Source organism: Takifugu rubripes, chromosome 1 (assembly GCF_901000725.2).
Source record: "Takifugu rubripes chromosome 1, fTakRub1.2, whole genome shotgun sequence".
NCBI classification, from domain to species: Eukaryota; Metazoa; Chordata; class Actinopteri; order Tetraodontiformes; family Tetraodontidae; genus Takifugu; species Takifugu rubripes.
In genome coordinates this window covers 24,926,641-24,944,508 of record NC_042285.1, presented here as the reverse complement: position 1 = coordinate 24,944,508, position 17,868 = coordinate 24,926,641, and the positions used below count along the sequence as shown (strand labels likewise).

The 17,868-nt window shown below is 44.0% G+C and overlaps 15 non-coding genes across 15 annotated transcripts; all 15 read right to left on the bottom strand.

The window, feature by feature from the left end:
* Positions 1–7,233: 7,233 nt before the first annotated feature.
* On the bottom strand, positions 7,234–7,315 carry trnas-uga (transfer RNA serine (anticodon UGA)). Its single transcript has one exon. It is a non-coding gene; the product is annotated as a tRNA-Ser (tRNA).
* Positions 7,316–7,756: 441 nt separating this feature from the next.
* Positions 7,757–7,838, bottom strand: trnas-aga (transfer RNA serine (anticodon AGA)). Its single transcript has one exon. It is a non-coding gene; the product is annotated as a tRNA-Ser (tRNA).
* A 438-nt stretch (positions 7,839–8,276) lies between these two features.
* trnal-uaa (transfer RNA leucine (anticodon UAA)) lies at positions 8,277–8,358 on the bottom strand. Its single transcript has one exon. It is a non-coding gene; the product is annotated as a tRNA-Leu (tRNA).
* A 441-nt stretch (positions 8,359–8,799) lies between these two features.
* Positions 8,800–8,881, bottom strand: trnas-aga (transfer RNA serine (anticodon AGA)). Its single transcript has one exon. It is a non-coding gene; the product is annotated as a tRNA-Ser (tRNA).
* A 441-nt stretch (positions 8,882–9,322) lies between these two features.
* On the bottom strand, positions 9,323–9,404 carry trnas-uga (transfer RNA serine (anticodon UGA)). Its single transcript has one exon. It is a non-coding gene; the product is annotated as a tRNA-Ser (tRNA).
* A 441-nt stretch (positions 9,405–9,845) lies between these two features.
* Positions 9,846–9,927, bottom strand: trnas-aga (transfer RNA serine (anticodon AGA)). Its single transcript has one exon. It is a non-coding gene; the product is annotated as a tRNA-Ser (tRNA).
* A 438-nt stretch (positions 9,928–10,365) lies between these two features.
* trnas-uga (transfer RNA serine (anticodon UGA)) lies at positions 10,366–10,447 on the bottom strand. The gene has a single exon. It is a non-coding gene; the product is annotated as a tRNA-Ser (tRNA).
* A 441-nt stretch (positions 10,448–10,888) lies between these two features.
* trnas-aga (transfer RNA serine (anticodon AGA)) lies at positions 10,889–10,970 on the bottom strand. Its single transcript has one exon. It is a non-coding gene; the product is annotated as a tRNA-Ser (tRNA).
* Positions 10,971–11,411: 441 nt separating this feature from the next.
* On the bottom strand, positions 11,412–11,493 carry trnas-aga (transfer RNA serine (anticodon AGA)). Its single transcript has one exon. It is a non-coding gene; the product is annotated as a tRNA-Ser (tRNA).
* A 438-nt stretch (positions 11,494–11,931) lies between these two features.
* Positions 11,932–12,013, bottom strand: trnas-uga (transfer RNA serine (anticodon UGA)). The gene has a single exon. It is a non-coding gene; the product is annotated as a tRNA-Ser (tRNA).
* A 441-nt stretch (positions 12,014–12,454) lies between these two features.
* trnas-aga (transfer RNA serine (anticodon AGA)) lies at positions 12,455–12,536 on the bottom strand. The gene has a single exon. It is a non-coding gene; the product is annotated as a tRNA-Ser (tRNA).
* Positions 12,537–12,974: 438 nt separating this feature from the next.
* trnas-uga (transfer RNA serine (anticodon UGA)) lies at positions 12,975–13,056 on the bottom strand. The gene has a single exon. It is a non-coding gene; the product is annotated as a tRNA-Ser (tRNA).
* A 429-nt stretch (positions 13,057–13,485) lies between these two features.
* trnas-uga (transfer RNA serine (anticodon UGA)) lies at positions 13,486–13,567 on the bottom strand. Its single transcript has one exon. It is a non-coding gene; the product is annotated as a tRNA-Ser (tRNA).
* An 821-nt stretch (positions 13,568–14,388) lies between these two features.
* Positions 14,389–14,470, bottom strand: trnas-uga (transfer RNA serine (anticodon UGA)). The gene has a single exon. It is a non-coding gene; the product is annotated as a tRNA-Ser (tRNA).
* Positions 14,471–15,309: 839 nt separating this feature from the next.
* Positions 15,310–15,391, bottom strand: trnal-uaa (transfer RNA leucine (anticodon UAA)). Its single transcript has one exon. It is a non-coding gene; the product is annotated as a tRNA-Leu (tRNA).
* Positions 15,392–17,868: the final 2,477 nt, after the last annotated feature.

The following is a 17,868-nucleotide window of genomic DNA, read 5'->3' as shown; positions in this document are numbered from 1 at the left end:
ATGGTGCTAACATTTCTTAACGCTTCCGCTTCGCTCACCAGATCAAACACAGCTTTATGTGGGAAGCAGGAGCTGTACAGTAGGGCTACGCTCCAGCGGACAAATGAGGACTTTGTGAAGTCGGAGGAAAAGCCTGGCTGTGAATTCCAAATAAGATGCTCTAAAAAAAAGTCCAACACAAATTAGGACTTTCATTTATTTGCTCAAAGACACGTGATTTAATCAGGAAGATGGAGATTTAACCTCACTGGACGTTGACGCTATATAAATTCCGTGTACATTGATCAGGAGCACAATCTCCACCCATATGTCTGAAGAGATTAGTTTTAAATAAAGGGCAATGATTTATTATAGTTTATCGAATTTTGCCAAATTTATTGAACGACTGCAGTTGCTGTTTGCTTGATTGCCGATTGAGACGCGATACAAAATGCCAATCAACCATAATTACGACCATAGATTCATCTGCACTTATACAGTTAAACTAATACTAATTTCAGAGTGATTAAGGTGCCCAGCGGAGTGTTACAGTCTGTTTCTGTATTTCTGTGCACTCGGCTTTGTTGTGGTCGCCTTCGGTGTTAAATCGCTATGTGAAACCAATTAAACAATCTTAAGAGTGGAATAATGACATCAGACATCAAGATGGTAGAATCTGCTATTACAACGCGCACACACACACACATACACACACAAAAACACACACACACACACACACACACACATGTCCTTGTATCTATACCTTTGTAAGGACTTTTCATAAATACAATGCATTGTCCAGCTCCCCAACAATCCCAAGTACCCCCCCCCCCCCTACCCAATTATAATCTGAAACTTAAAACCACATCTGAAACCTAAAACTGTCTTTTAAATTTGATGCCACCAGCCATAATGTCCTCACTCACCAAACATGTCCTCACTTTGCATGCAGAATGAGCGCTATGGTACCCCATATGTAGCAAGAACACACGGGCACGCACGCACACACACAAACATGCCAAAAAGTAATAAAAACACATCCTCATCCAGTTAAAAGTGCATGTGGGCAGATGACCAGATAATAACCAGTCCATGCACAGTAAGGGTGCAGCGTGAGATGCATGAAAGACCATGCAGGGACGTCACAGAGAGAGCGTGGAAGTCGTTTGAAAAGTTTGTTAAATGTGAAAAGCGAGAGAACAGAGAGCTGCGGCGCGCTTCCATCTGCTAAAACTGCCATGATCAGAACATGATCTTGTGTCAGGGAAGCCAGATCGGCGGTGGGCCCAGTAGGCACATCTGCATGTGTCCACATCATCTGTTGACACTGAACAGCCGATTAGATTCTGCACAAGTGTCCACAGAATCTGGCGACTTTTATTCATGCGACCGTCTTCGCTCGTTGTCTCTGGTCTTCCGCATGGTCTCTACATCACCACTTCCTGTTTCCCCATCGGCAACAGTCACTCTTCTCGATCCTTGGCGTTTCTCCTGACTAAAATGTGAGATTGATTAGACATTCTAACTATTAACAAGTCAAATCGTTGACACAAACGCATATTACACAAGCAGCGCATGACAAATGCACTCAGCCAAAAGATGCCCCCAACAATCCTCTAAACAATAGACTATCAGCTCAGCTAACACGCTGTAGCATTTGAGCTTTGGAGTTTTTTTTCCATGCGGAAAAGTTCTATCGCACACTTTATTTTTCCTGAATTAATTTGCTTTGTACATATGAAAAGAGGATGGGGCATCAGACTCTCAGGCAAAGCCATTTACTCCATGAAATATCCATCATAAATATCTCAGCGTGCGCTCTGTCAGATGGATGTTAGCTGGGATGGATGAGAAAGTAGCTTTATCCTTTCTTCCCACTCACGGGAACTAATAGAGTTTGCCGGAGGGTAATGGCCTGTGGTGAAGGAGGAAGTATCGTGAAGTTAAACCACTCGGTGGACACTCACACCTAAAAACACCACACTGAAATATGATCTCTTCCAATGTTGTGTGAGGGTAAAACCACAGTTCCCGACTGTTCGGATACTCTTATGGAGCTGCCACTGCCCTCACGGGTTGATTTTAACATTTGGTTAGGAGGAAACATCCTCCAGGCTGTGATATACCTCCGTAATCTCCGATTTTTGTTGTTGATTTCGTCCCATTTTCTTCTCGTTTACACAAATGAGTGGGCTGCTAACTGAAGATCTCGCATCACTGGGGGATCTGTATAGTAAACCACGATTTATTCATCTTTGTTTTAGTATTTTGAAGCCTTGGTTCCACCAGGAGGGAAATATTTTTAGCTTTAATGCAAATTTTAGCCCTCCCCGATGCTGCTTCGCCCCCCACGAGGAGTTTTCAGAAGCAGAGCTGCTGCCCAGTGTTGTTGATTTGTTGAGGTTCGGGTTCGATTAAGTATTCTGATCTTTGTGCCTTTACGTAGGGCGGGAAAGCTGCATATTTAAGCATCACATTAATAGTCTGTAAAAGCGCCTCTGTTTTCGAGTCTGCCATTGCTGAGTGTGGCCTCCTGTCAGATCGTCTCCTCCTTCTGTCAAAAGACATCAAAGTGAGCAACAAGAGGTCGTAGAAGTCTCCGAGATTTGCATTTGAGTTCTACGAGATGTTCCAGAAGAGTCTTGAAACTGCCAGGTCTGAATCAATATTTAGGAATAAAGTGAGATCTTCACCAAATGTTAAGTAGTGTGGCCATTACGCGTCTCCCCTCCATCCACAGCGTGACATCAGAGTGAATATTGCTCCTTTTAAAGATTTGAAGGTAGCAATTTTTATAAATGTACATGAGTCTATGTCAACATCATGGTGTGTGTGTGTGTGTGTGGGGGGGGGGGGGGGGGGGGGGGGGGGGGGTTAGCAGGTGAGACAGGGAGACTATTAAACATGTGAAATCTGACAGAGCTGGAGAGGATCTGCAGACGGGAGTCTCAGAATATTCCCAAAACAATACGAGGTTGTAACTGTTGGTGCTTCAACAAAGTTCTCAATGTCTTTTTTTAGCCCCCTGAAATTATTTGCAAAAATCAAAGCTGATACAGGGTTGGAAATGGTTTTCAACAGCCCACAACTTCCAGGTGATATTCCAGCCATTGCGGCCACCATTCCTGAAAGAGTCACCTTTGTCTGCAAAGGATTGTGGGTAAGACATGTCGAGGAGCCACAAGCGGCACTCTTCACAGCTGACTGTATGAAGGACCCTTTGCTTTGTAGAATTCAGAGGATTCCAGGCAGAGAAGCAGCTCTTACGCAACAATGATGTAGGATCCTTTAACTTTGGCTGTTTGAGCCTTTCTTGACTTTGAAACTGTTGCGTATTCCCAGCAGACAGAACTTTTAAGCCGCTCCCGAGGTGCCTCTGAAGCGTGCTCCTGCGCTTCTGGAGAATTACAAGCTGACTCTACCTACTTCATATTCACCCATCAGGCCTTTATTTACATAAATGCATCTATATATGCATCCACATGACACCTGGCACATAACAGCATGCATGCATGTGAGTAATTAAAGGTGGGAAGAGGAGGACGTGTGCACTTGTGTAACTTATTGCACACTCAGCCTGCATACAAAGTGTGCCACCCACACCTGCCACCACACAAACTGGCCGCCCATTACTGTGAACTGTGATTTTAATGAGTAGGTGCTGGGCACGGAGACAAAAGTCACCGAGCAGCTCATTCCTCCTGATTGCAGGCAGTCATGGAGCTCTGAGCCGCTGAGGGAGGAATGAATTTGTAATATATATAGTTGGTGCACCTCCCTCACTGCATCGATTTTCCCTGCCACCTTCTCTTCTCTTATTCTGGCTCCTCGTGGGGTTTTATACAAGCACTTTCCCCCAACTTGTAATGTATGATTGCATACAGTAATGAAACAATTACCACAGAAATGAAAAAATCCATTTAGACTGCACGTCTGTCAAAAGACCTATTCGATCTTCTTCTTTTCTGAGCCGTCTATGAAGAACAAAAACAAGGTGGAGGCTATTTATTAGCACTGTTCATATTTCTATAATAAATATAGATCAATTATTTTCCCAACGGGTCGTACTGTAATGCATTCTGTCCACATGCTAACAACCTGTTTCAGAATGAGGTCACAGAAAAATGTAAAATTGTTTCATTATAAACTCTGTGTGTGTGTGTGTGTGTGCGTGTGTGTGTTAACAGTTATTTCAGCCATTTTCTATTGTTGTTGAGGAGAAATAAACACTGAAATCATGCTTTATTTGGTAATTGTAGCATTTATTTCTGTTCAAATCATCATAGTTGATTTCCTCTATAAAAGCAGTTTAATGTGTTCTGTGGAGCAATACCACTTTGTTTCCAGTTAAAGATATCTCAGAAACATTTTCTTAAATGCTTTCATGTAATAATTAATTGATTGATTAATTGATCCCTTCTTTAGAGACTCTGTTGCAGCCTTAGGTCCACAGATTCATTGTGCTGAGCAGGAGAACATTAGGTCTCAGACTCGTTCGTCCCTGCTGCCATTGGACCTCCGAACAGAAGAAAACATGTTGAACTTGTGATTCTGTCTTGGGTACTCGGTTCTGGTCGGGTCTGGTTGGACCTGTTTATAGCCTCTTGTCTGTAAAATGAATTGTCCCACCAATGATAAATAAGTGAATAAAAGATAAATGCTGCAGAAAAAATACAGTTAAATGTGTAATAAACACGGGTTAGCAGTTCAAAAAAAAAACAAGAATGTTGTTCTCTCACACATCCACTCATGTGAATTTCAAATGACATTCGAGTGAGGGCAAATATTTCTGCAGTGCAAATTAGCATATTTATGTTTCGACAAAACTACAGAGATATGGTTGCATGTGTCGTGTGGGCTTCTGGAATCAGCATAAATCCATATATTATTGACACTTTATAACCCCTCAATTTTTTATGGATGAAAGAAATCGTTTGGGTCCCAGGAGGTCAGATATGATGTAAAATAAATAAAAATAAATGGGTCGGTACAGGGACGAATGCAGTGCAGATGTGTCTCTTAGTTGAACATTATTTACATTTTGACTGTTTTACATTATACTCCACTTTATTTGCAACAAATCTATAACATTCAACACTCTCTAGGTGCTCTACAGATGCCCCCCCCCCCCCCCCAACAGTAGGCCAGTAATAATCCCATTTCTGGAGTTATCAACTAATTGAAGTGATCATGTAAATAGGATGATCCGATATGCTTTATCTTCAGTTATCTGATTAGGAGAATTCTGATTAACATGCCCAGATTTCTTCCCAATAGTAGCTTCTTCGTGTGTGTACCCGTTGGAGAACAAGCATGGAGTAAATTTGGGCAGCAGCAGTGTATTTAGCAGGCTATTAGCTACCTATTAGCTGCCATGTTAGGACAGCTATTGCTAAGTCTGTGTCATCGTGTTTCGCAAGCAGGTCAAGAACGTTTCTGTCAGGAAGTTTTGGGTGTTGAAATAAATGTTGATAGCATGATGTAACAATACGAGACAAAGTTGGGTCACCTTATTGAAAACGTTGCGTATAGCTACACTATTTGAAGAACCATGAGTCAGACCACATATGAGTCTGCACAAGTTGAAATGTCTATAAAAGAATAAACACGCCGCTGTTTGGTACACATAGGAAATAACGTATTTTCCCAGAAAAGTTTTGCTTTGTCCTGTTTCCACGAGAGAGAAATGAAGCTGACAGTGTAATCACGCAAGCTTTTCTTTGAAAATGCTGCAGTTCCAGTCGCACAAATTGGGGACGAGCATACCAATTACCTTAGCGGAGAGTGAAAGAGGGGGGAAAAAACTAAAAAAGGGGAAAATTCCAGAAAGTTTCCTCCAGTGTGTGACACTAAGGCATGTATCCAAGCGATAACTAAAGCTTGTACACACCGTTGCTGCCGACTGATGTTTTTATTTGGCTTTATATGGAGGCAGCCTTTTCAGCGCTCCACACCACCATGAAACCAAACCTTTAAAGGTCAGCGAGGACGGAAGCGAATAAAAATCGATACGGCTCCGTGTGAGGACATTTGGAAACACAAAGGCTCTGTCACTTAGATAATATCTTATTTGCAGTGTGAGAGTAACGCAGTTAAAAAGGTTGTTTTGGAATGAATAGGAATTAAATGACAGCCTTTATTTTAACGGTTAACCCCCAATTTCTTGGAAACAAATGGGAAAATTGCTGAGATTGTCCTGATGTGTATATGTTATGATAGCTGTGCATCCTGCAGTGTCACCTTCAATGCAGCGAGTGGATCCTTTAATGAGGTTTGTAGGGCGTGCTCCCTGTGAGTGACAGCAGGCACTTCTATGAAATTAGTGAAATAGCCAGCAGCGAGAAGGAGAACTATATCGGGAGAGATGTTATCTAGGCTACGCTGCAGACAGGAGATGTAGTCTGTCTTCATTTTCCAGGTTGACCAGACCAAGTTGTTTGTGAGGCAGCTGACCCCAACCTGTATCATTTATGAACTCTGCAAGAGAGAAAGGTGTGTTTCTCCTCCAGGCTGGTGTGGTTGAGGGGGGTGGTGTGTATGTGTGTGTGGGGGGTTCATTTATATACTTTTGTGTCATGGAACAGGTGGGAAGTTGTGGATGATTGAGAGGACCGCACCTTTCCATAGAGAAATACACTTGAAACCAAATTTTTGTTTAAAGTATGGGAGTGTTTTATGTTAAAAAGCCAAAATGTGTTTTCAAGCTTCAGTCTAATCCTTAAGAGAAGGAAGTTAGGAATAATCATATGGCGAAAGCTCATCTCGCCTCATTTAGAAAGAAGTGGTTGAAGAAGTGGAGTCGGCCACAACAACTACTTAAGATGACCAAATAACCATTGAGCAACGACGGTCCAGTTTGTGGCAAACTACAGGCAGTTTAGCAAAAGGAACTGTTGCGAACTACAGGCTGTTTTATCACTTCGTTAACTGGCACCGGACTTTACACACCAATCCTCCAATCAACTCTCCAAACGGTTGTCTCTGTCTAACCATCAGGATCTTGAAATTCCAAGAGAGGATATATGTCGCCTAGCACAGGAATCATCAAACCAATCCTAATTAGCCCACATTCCAGAAGAGTTTTCTGTCCTATCAAGCACACAACTGCTATCACTCAGAAAACTGGGGCCTGGTGCAAGCAGCGGTCTGGACCGCGGGGTTTGTATCACCGAGATGATGACCAATGCTCTACCTTGATATATGCTGAATTGAATGAGTGTGCTGTTCGGTCTCACTGAACTGTTTAAAAACATACGTTGTTGGCAGGATTCGAACCTACGAAGGGAGACCCCAATGGATTTCAAGTCCATCGCCTTAACCACTCGGCCACAACAACTACTTGTGATAACCAAATAAACACTGAGCAACGATGGTCCAGTTTGTGGCAAACTACAGGCAGTTTAGCAAAAGGAACTGTTGCGAACTACAGGCAGTTTTATCACCTCGTTAACTGGCACTGGACTTTATACACCAATCCTCCAATCAACTCTCTAAACGGTTGTCTCTGTCTAACCATCAGGATCTTGAAATTCCAAGAGAGGATATATGTTGCCTAGCACAGGAATCATCAAACCAATCCTAATACGCCCATATTGCAGAAGAGTTTTCTTTCCTGTCAAGCACACAACTGCTATCACTCAGAAAACTGGGGCCTGGTGCAAGCAGCGGTCTGGACCGCGGGGTTTGTATCACCGAGATGATGACCAATGCTCTACCTTGATATATGCTGAATTGAATGAGTGTGCTGTTCGATCTCACTGAACCGTTTAAAAACATACGTTGTTGGCAGGATTCGAACCTACGCAGGGAGACCCCAATGGATTTCTAGTCCATCGCCTTAACCACTCGGCCACAACAACTACTTGTGATAACCAAATAAACACTGAGCAACGATGGTCCACTTTGTGGCAAACTACAGGCAGTTTAGCAAAAGGAGCTGTTGCTAACTACAGGCTGTTTTATCACCTCTTTAACTGACACCGGACTTTATAAACCAACCCTCCACTCACTTCTCCAACTGGTTTTAGCAGCTGTCTCTGTCTAACCGTCAGGATCTTGGAATTCCAAGAGGGGATATATGTCGCCAAGCACAGGAATCATCAAACCAATCCTAATGAGTGCATATTGCAGAAGAGCTTTCTTTCCTTTCAAGCAGACAACTGCTATCACGAAGAAAACTGGGGTATTGGGCGGTGTGGACTGCGGGGGTCAGCGAGTTGATGACCAATTCACTTTCTCTATATATGCTGAATTGAATAAGCGTGTTGTTCGGTTTCACTGAACCGTTTAAAAACATACGTTGTTGGCAGGATTCGAACCTACGCAGGGAGACCCCAATGGATTTTAAGTCCATCGCCTTAACCACTCGGCCACAACAACTACTTCAGGTTTACAAATAGCCACTCGGCAATGACGGTCCAGTTTGTGGCAAACTACAGGCAGTTTAGCAAAAGGAACTGTTGCGAACTACAGGCAGTTTTATCATCTCGTTAACTGGCACTGGACTTTATACACCAATCCTCCAATCAACTCTCTAAACGGTTGTCTCTGTCTAACCATCAGGATCTTGAAATTCCAAGAGAGGATATATGTCGCCTAGCACAGGAATCATCAAACCAATCCTAATACGCCCATATTCCAGAAGAGTTTTCTTTCCTGTCAAGCACACAACTGCTATCACTCAGAAAACTAGGGCCTGGTGCAAGCAGCGGTCTGAACTGCGGGGTTTGTATCACCGAGATGATGACCAATGCTCAACCTCGATATATGCTGAATTGAATGAGTGTGCTGTTCGATCTCACTGAACCGTTTAAAAACATACGTTGTTGGCAGGATTCGAACCTACGCAGGGAGACCCCAATGGATTTCTAGTCCATCGCCTTAACCACTCGGCCACAACAACTACTGGTGATGGCCAAATAACCACTGAGCAACGATGGTCCAGTTTGTGGCAAACTACAGGCAGTTTAGCAAAAGGAATTGTTGCGAACTACAGGCTGTTTTATCACTTCGTTAACTGGCACCGGACTTTACACACCAATCCTCCAATCAACTCTCCAAACGGTTGTCTCTGTCTAACCATCAGGATCTTGAAATTCCAAGAGAGGATATATGTCGCCTAGCACAGGAATCATCAAACCAATCCTAATTAGCCCACATTCCAGAAGAGTTTTCTGTCCTATCAAGCACACAACTGCTATCACTCAGAAAACTAGGGCCTGGTGCAAGCAGCGGTCTGAACTGCGGGGTTTGTATCACCGAGATGATGACCAATGCTCTACCTCGATATATGCTGAATTGAATGAGTGTGCTGTTCGGTCTCACTGAACTGTTTAAAAACATACGTTGTTGGCAGGATTCAAACCTACGCAGGGAGACCCCAAAGGATTTCAAGTCCATCGCCTTAACCACTTGGCCACAACAACTACTGGTGATAGCCAAATAACCACTGAGCAACGATGGTCCAGTTTGTGGCAAACTACAGGCAGTTTAGCAAAAGGAACTGTTGCGAACTACAGGCTGTTTTATCACTTCGTTAACTGGCACCGGACTTTATACACCAATCCTCCAATCAACTCTCCAAACGGTAGTCTCTGTCTAACCATCAGGATCTTGAAATTCCAAGAGGGGATATATGTCGCCAAGCACAGGAATCATCAAACCAATCCTAATTAGCTCACATTCCAGAAGAGTTTTCTTTCCTATCAAGCACACAACCGCTATCACTCAGAAAACTGGGGCCTGGTGCAAGCAGCGGTCTGGACCGCGGGGTTTGTATCACCGAGATGATGACCAATGCTCAACCTCGATATATACTGAATTGAATGAGTGTGCTGTTCGGTCTCACTGAACTGTTTAAAAACATACGTTGTTGGCAGGATTCGAACCTACGCAGGGAGACCCCAATGGATTTCTAGTCCATCGCCTTAACCACTCGGCCACAACAACTACTTCAGGTTTATAAATAGCCACTCAGCAACGATGGTCCAGTTTGTGGCAAACTACCGGCAGTTTAGCGAAAGGAGCTGTTGCTAACTACAGGCTGTTTTATCACCTCTTTAACTGACACCGGACTTTATAAACCAACCCTCCACTCACTTCTCCAACTGGTTTTAGCAGCTGTCTCTGTCTAACCGTCAGGATCTTGGAATTCCAAGAGGGGATATATGTCGCCAAGCACAGGAATCATCAAACCAATCCTAATGAGTGCATATTGCAGAAGAGCTTTCTTTCCTTTCAAGCAGACAACTGCTATCACGAAGAAAACTGGGGTATTGGGCGGTGTGGACTGCGGGGGTCAGCGAGTTGATGACCAATTCACTTTCTCTATATATGCTGAATTGAATAAGCGTGCTGTTCGGTTTCACTGAACCGTTTAAAAACATACGTCGTTGGCAGGATTCGAACCTACGCAGGGAGACCCCAATGGATTTCAAGTCCATCGCCTTAACCACTCGGCCACAACAACTACTTCAGGTTTACAAATAACCACTGAGCAACGATGGTGCAGTTTGTGGCAAACTACAGGCAGTTTAGCAAAAGGAACTGTTGCTAACTACAGGCTGTTTTATCACCTCTTTAACTGGCACCGGACTTTATACACCAATCCTCCAATCAACTCTCCAAACGGTAGTCTCTGTCTAACCATCAGGATCTTGAAATTCCAAGAGGGGATATATGTCGCCAAGCACAGGAATCATCAAACCAAACCTAATTAGCTCACATTCCAGAAGAGTTTTCTGTCCTATCAAGCACACAACCGCTATCACTCAGAAAACTGGGGCCTGGTGCAAGCAGTGGTCTGGACCGCGGGGTTTGTATCACCGAGATGATGACCAATGCTCTACCTCGATATATGCTGAACTGAATGAGTGTGCTGTTCGGTCTCACTGAACTGTTTAAAAACATACGTTGTTGGCAGGATTCGAACCTACGCAGGGAGACCCCAATGGATTTCTAGTCCATCGCCTTAACCACTCGGCCACAACAACTACTTCAGGTTTCTAAATAGCCACTCAGCAACGATGGTGCAGTTTGTGGCAAACTACCGGCAGTTTAGCAAAAGGAACTGTTGCTAACTACAGGCTGTTTTATCACCTCTTTAACTGGCACCGGACTTTATACACCAATCCTCCAATCAACTCTCCAAACGGTAGTCTCTGTCTAACCATCAGGATCTTGAAATTCCAAGAGGGGATATATGTCGCCAAGCACAGGAATCATCAAACCAAACCTAATTAGCTCACATTCCAGAAGAGTTTTCTGTCCTATCAAGCACACAACCGCTATCACTCAGAAAACTGGGGCCTGGTGCAAGCAGTGGTCTGGACCGCGGGGTTTGTATCACCGAGATGATGACCAATGCTCTACCTCGATATATGCTGAACTGAATGAGTGTGCTGTTCGGTCTCACTGAACTGTTTAAAAACATACGTTGTTGGCAGGATTCGAACCTACGCAGGGAGACCCCAATGGATTTCTAGTCCATCGCCTTAACCACTCGGCCACAACAACTACTTCAGGTTTCTAAATAGCCACTCAGCAACGATGGTGCAGTTTGTGGCAAACTACCGGCAGTTTAGCGAAAGGAGCTGTTGCTAACTACAGGCTGTTTTATCACCTCTTTAACTGACACCGGACTTTATAAAGCAACCCTCCACTCACTTCTCCAACTGGTTTTAGCAGCTGTCTCTGTCTAACCGTCAGGATCTTGGAATTCCAAGAGGGGATATATGTCGCCAAGCACAGGAATCATCAAACCAATCCTAATGAGTGCATATTGCAGAAGAGCTTTCTTTCCTTTCAAGCAGACAACTGCTATCACGAAGAAAACTGGGGTATTGGGCGGTGTGGACTGCGGGGGTCAGCGAGTTGATGACCAATTCACTTTCTCTATATATGCTGAATTGAATAAGCGTGCTGTTCGGTTTCACTGAACCGTTTAAAAACATACGTCGTTGGCAGGATTCGAACCTACGCAGGGAGACCCCAATGGATTTCAAGTCCATCGCCTTAACCACTCGGCCACAACAACTACTTCAGGTTTACAAATAACCACTGAGCAACGATGGTGCAGTTTGTGGCAAACTACAGGCAGTTTAGCAAAAGGAACTGTTGCTAACTACAGGCTGTTTTATCACCTCTTTAACTGGCACCGGACTTTATACACCAATCCTCCAATCAACTCTCCAAACGGTAGTCTCTGTCTAACCATCAGGATCTTGAAATTCCAAGAGGGGATATATGTCGCCAAGCACAGGAATCATCAAACCAAACCTAATTAGCTCACATTCCAGAAGAGTTTTCTGTCCTATCAAGCACACAACCGCTATCACTCAGAAAACTGGGGCCTGGTGCAAGCAGTGGTCTGGACCGCGGGGTTTGTATCACCGAGATGATGACCAATGCTCTACCTCGATATATGCTGAACTGAATGAGTGTGCTGTTCGGTCTCACTGAACTGTTTAAAAACATACGTTGTTGGCAGGATTCGAACCTACGCAGGGAGACCCCAATGGATTTCTAGTCCATCGCCTTAACCACTCGGCCACAACAACTACTTCAGGGTTCTAAATAGCCACTCAGCAACGATGGTGCAGTTTGTGGCAAACTACAGGCAGTTTAGCGAAAGGAGCTGTTGCTAACTACAGGCTGTTTTATCACCTCTTTAACTGACACCGGACTTTATAAACCAACCCTCCACTCACTTCTCCAACTGGTTTTAGCAGCTGTCTCTGTCTAACCGTCAGGATCTTGGAATTCCAAGAGGGGATATATGTCGCCAAGCACAGGAATCATCAAACCAATCCTAATGAGTGCATATTGCAGAAGAGCTTTCTTTCCTTTCAAGCAGACAACTGCTATCACGAAGAAAACTGGGGTATTGGGCGGTGTGGACTGCGGGGGTCAGCGAGTTGATGACCAATTCACTTTCTCTATATATGCTGAATTGAATAAGTGTGCTGTTCGGTTTCACTGAACCGTTTAAAAACATACGTTGTTGGCAGGATTCGAACCTACGCAGGGCGACTCCAATGGATTTCAAGTCCATCGCCTTAACCACTCGGCCACAACAACTACCTCAGGTTTACAAATAGCCACTCGGCAATGACGGTCCAGTTTGTGGCAAACTAGAGGCAGTTTAGCAAAAGGAACTGTTGCGAACTACAGGCTGTTATATCACCTCGTTAACTGGCACCAGACTTTATACACCAATCCTCCAATCGGTTGTCTCTGTCTAACCATCAGGATCTTGAAATTCCAAGAGAGGATATATGTCGCCTAGCACAGGAATCATCAAACCAATCCTAATACGCCCATATTGCAGAAGAGTTTTCTTTCCTGTCAAGCACACAACTGCTATCACTCAGAAAACTGGGGCCTGGTGCAAGCAGCGGTCTGGACCGCGGGGTTTGTATCACCGAGATGATGACCAATGCTCTACCTTGATATATGCTGAATTGAATGAGTGTGCTGTTCGGTCTCACTGAACTGTTTAAAAACATACGTTGTTGGCAGGATTCGAACCTACGTAGGGAGACCCCAATGGATTTCAAGTCCATCGCCTTAACCACTCGGCCACAACAACTACTTCAGTGCTACAAATAGCCACTGAGCAACGATGGTCCAGTTTGTGGCAAACTACAGGCATTTGAGCAAAAGGAACTGTTGCTAACTACAGGCTGTTTTATCACCTCTTTAACTGGCACCGGACTTTATAAACCAACCCTCCACTAAAAGAGCTTTCTGTCCTTTCAAGCAGACAACTGCTATCACGACGAAAACTGGGGTATTGGGCGGTGTGGACTGCGGGGGTCAGCGAGTTGATGACCAATGCACTTTCTCTATATATGCCGAATTGAATAAGTGTGCTGTTTGGTTTCACTGAACCGTTTAAAAACGAACATTGTTGGCAGGATTCGAACCTACGCATCTAGTTTATCGCCTTAACCACTCGGCCACAACAACTACTTCAGGTTTATAAATAGCCACTCAGTAACGACGGTCCAGTTTGTGGCAAACTACAGGCAGTTTAGCAAAAGGAACTGTTGCGAACTACAGGCTGTTTTATCACTTCGTTAAGTGGCACCGGACTTTATACACCAATCCTCCAATCAACTCTCCAAACGGTTGTCTCTGTCTAACCATCAGGATCTTGAAATTCCAAGAGAGGATATATGTCGCCTAGCACAGGAATCATCAAACCAATCCTAATACGCCCATATTGCAGAAGAGTTTTCTTTCCTGTCAAGCACACAACTGCTATCACTCAGAAAACTGGGGCCTGGTGCAAGCAGCGGTCTGGACCGCGGGGTTTGTATCACCGAGATGATGACCAATGCTCTACCTTGATATATGCTGAATTGAATGAGTGTGCTGTTCGGTCTCACTGAACTGTTTAAAAACATACGTTGTTGGCAGGATTCGAACCTACGCAGGGAGACCCCAATGGATTTCAAGTCCATCGCCTTAACCACTCGGCCACAACAACTACTTCAGGTTTACCAATAGCCACTGAGCAACGATGGTGCAGTTTGTGGCAAACTACAGGCAGTTTAGCAAAAGGAACTGTTGCGAACTACAGGCTGTTTTATCACTTCGTTAACTGGCACCGGACTTTATACACCAATCCTCCAATCAACTCTCCAAACGGTAGTCTCTGTCTAACCATCAGGATCTTGAAATTCAAAGAGAGGATATATGTCGCCTAGCACAGGAATCATCAAACCAATCCTAATACGCCCATATTCCAGAAGAGTTTTCTTTCCTGTCAAGCACACAACTGCTATCACTCAGAAAACTGGGGCCTGGTGCAAGCAGCGGTCTGAACTGCGGGGTTTGTATCACCGAGATGATGACCAATGCTCAACCTCGATATATGCTGAATTGAATGAGTGTGCTGTTCGATCTCACTGAACCGTTTAAAAACAAACTTTGTTGGCAGGATTCAAACCTACGCAGGGAGATGCCAAGATATTTCAAGTCCATCGCCTTAACCACTCGGCCACAACAACTACTCGTGATGACCAAATAACCACTGAGCAACGATGGTGCAGTTTGTGGCAAACTACAGGCAGTTTAGCAAAAGGAACTGTTGCTAACTACAGGCTGTTTTATCACCTCTTTAACTGGCACCGGACTTTATAAACCAACCCTCCACTAAAAGAGCTTTCTGTCCTTTCAAGCAGACAACTGCTATCACGAAGAAAACTGGGGTATTGGGCGGTGTGGACTGCGGGGGTCAGCGAGTTGATGACCAATTCACTTTCTCTATATATGCTGAATTTAATAAGTGTGCTGTTAGGTTTCACTGAACCATTTAAAAACATACATTGATGGCAGGATTCGACCCTACGCAGGAAGACCCCAATGGATTTTAAGTCCATCGCCTTAACCACTCGGCCACAACAACTACTGACTAAATAACCACTGAGCAACGATGGTTCAGTTTGTGGCAAACTACAGGCAGTGTCGCAAAAGGAACTGTTGCGAACTACAGGCTGTTTTATCACCTCTTTAACTGGCACCGGACTTTATACACCAATCCTCCACTGACCTCTCCAACCGGTTCTCTCTGTCTAACCCTCTAACCCTACACAGTGAGACCCCAATGGATTTCAAGTCCATCGCCTTAACAACTCGGCCACAACAACTACTTGAGATGACCAAATAACTGAGCAACGACGGTCCAGTTTGTGCCAGCTGGTGGATCAGGGCTCATCTTGCACTAGCATAACTTCAGCCTTGTCCTAAACTTCCTAAACCATCTCTGTTCAACAGTTTCACCGATGTGGAGGATGTCAAAAGACGTTCCACGTTAGCAGTTTTCCCAGGGATTCCAGTTGTGTGTACTCAATCAGAGTTTACATTTGTGCAAAACGAAGCGAGAGAGAGAGAGAGAGAGAGAGAGAGACAATGTGACTTCAGATTTGAGGCTGTTTAAAAACACAACTGGATTGAAGGTCACGTGTCACGGCGAGTTTGAATCAGCTCCGGTGTGCTACAACAACCCGCCCACATTGCGCAGAACTCGGCACTTGTTAAAGTTCACATCTTAATTGTGAAAGTTGTCCCGAAGGCGAAGCCTGTGAAGATGCGTGAGTACAGTCAAATATGTCAGGGCTAGCTGTTTTATTTAACGCGGCTATTGTATCGGAATCAGACACTTCACTAACATTGGGACCAACATCCGTCGCATTCCCAGTGCTCTCCACACCAGTCATTTCATCTGTCTCCTTTATACTGAACCCAAGGCCACTGTGAAAATTTTTTCCTAGAAAAAATTAGCATTCGCTCCTCTACTTTTGCCCAAATAGACTTTTGGAATTACAGCTATTACGGATCTGAGTTGCATCATTACCTAGAAATAAGCCAAAGATTCAAACAGATTCTCTGAGCCTCACAGTTATGGAAGTTTTCAGGTTCTGCTGCGGCTAAATTAAGCCTGCTTTACATTGTCTGGCACAGGTCAATTGATGAAATTCAATTGTGGCCCTGGAGGGCAGAGAGGCCCCATCATACTTCCAGGTCCTTAAATTAATTAACGTTTCGGTTGGCTCAGTATCTGAAGACCTCCTTAAAACTCCTCATCTGTGAGGGAGGGATCATGCAGACCTCGGGGCCTCCTGTAGCTGTGAAACAGCCGCAGAACGTTGCTCATGTCATTAGTTGGAGGAGCCCACTTAGCTAATTGGTTAGGCAGAGTTTATTTGGCTTTCTTTCTTATTTGGCTCGCCACCGGGGATGGGAGGGGGAAATAATTAGAGGGTCTTATTAAATGTCATTTTCACACACGGCTCCAAGATGGTCCACAATATAATGTGATTTGGTGAACAACGGAGTCCTTCTCTGACCTTTTTATTCATAAAAACACAGTTTATGGTGGATTTTATTATCTGTGAATTTATTTAAATCTCACTCCCACTAACCTTTCTGCCCCTCAAGTGCAGCGGGAGCTTAACTCCTCCTCCTCTGTAATTTTGAACCAAATTTATAGAACAGGTTTTTAGACAAGAGCAATTTGTCAGGCGTGTCAGCAGATAAATACCTTAATAAGACTGTCGAAACAACTTAAAAACACAAAACCATTATTAATGACATCTTATGCCTTGTTACAGGCATGAAGTGCAACTGGACATATATATTGGCAATCACAATAAGGCTTTTATTTAAACTTTAAACTCCATTTAAAACGATACGTTTTTAAGATTGGTTTATTAGGGATCACTGCAGCAAGCCTGAAAGTTGTCTGTAAATTTCTCTTTAAGTGAAAGTGAACTTTTCTTAAAAAGTACAGCCTGACATACACTTAAAGTCCTTCCCTGGAGCCAGCAGGAAATTCCCTTTGCTTAGCTCAGCATAAACACGAGTGGAACAAATAATATCCCATAAGCAGCACTTCTCTTATCTCTGGATAGAACCGGCCCTCATATTTGAATGCTACGCTAAGCAAAATGCTAGTAAGGGTCGCGGAAGTCATAACTGTTCAGTTTTAGCGATGGATGAGTTGAAATAGATGAGAATGAGGTGATGCAATTCCAACTGCAGATTCCTTAATTATGTGACCAACAGGCGCCGTGCTATTGTCCTGGTCTTCAAAGTCCACGTAAAAAAAACCCCCACTTCCCTCATAAAAACTTGTAACGCTGCACAGGGAAAATATTACACATCATTTCATGTGATTAGCACATTTCAGAGCTGCGCAGCTGTGTGAGTTTTAGACAAACCATGCTGTGTCTAAAAATAAAGATGCAAATCAGTGGACGGTAAATTGACACTGGATCTTGTCTCAGAGGAAGCTGAAGACTTTGAGGCTGGGCTCTGTGGGAGAGTGGAGCTGGTTGTGCCCCTGCAGCTCTTCCACACTAATCTGACATATGCAGCGCTTTG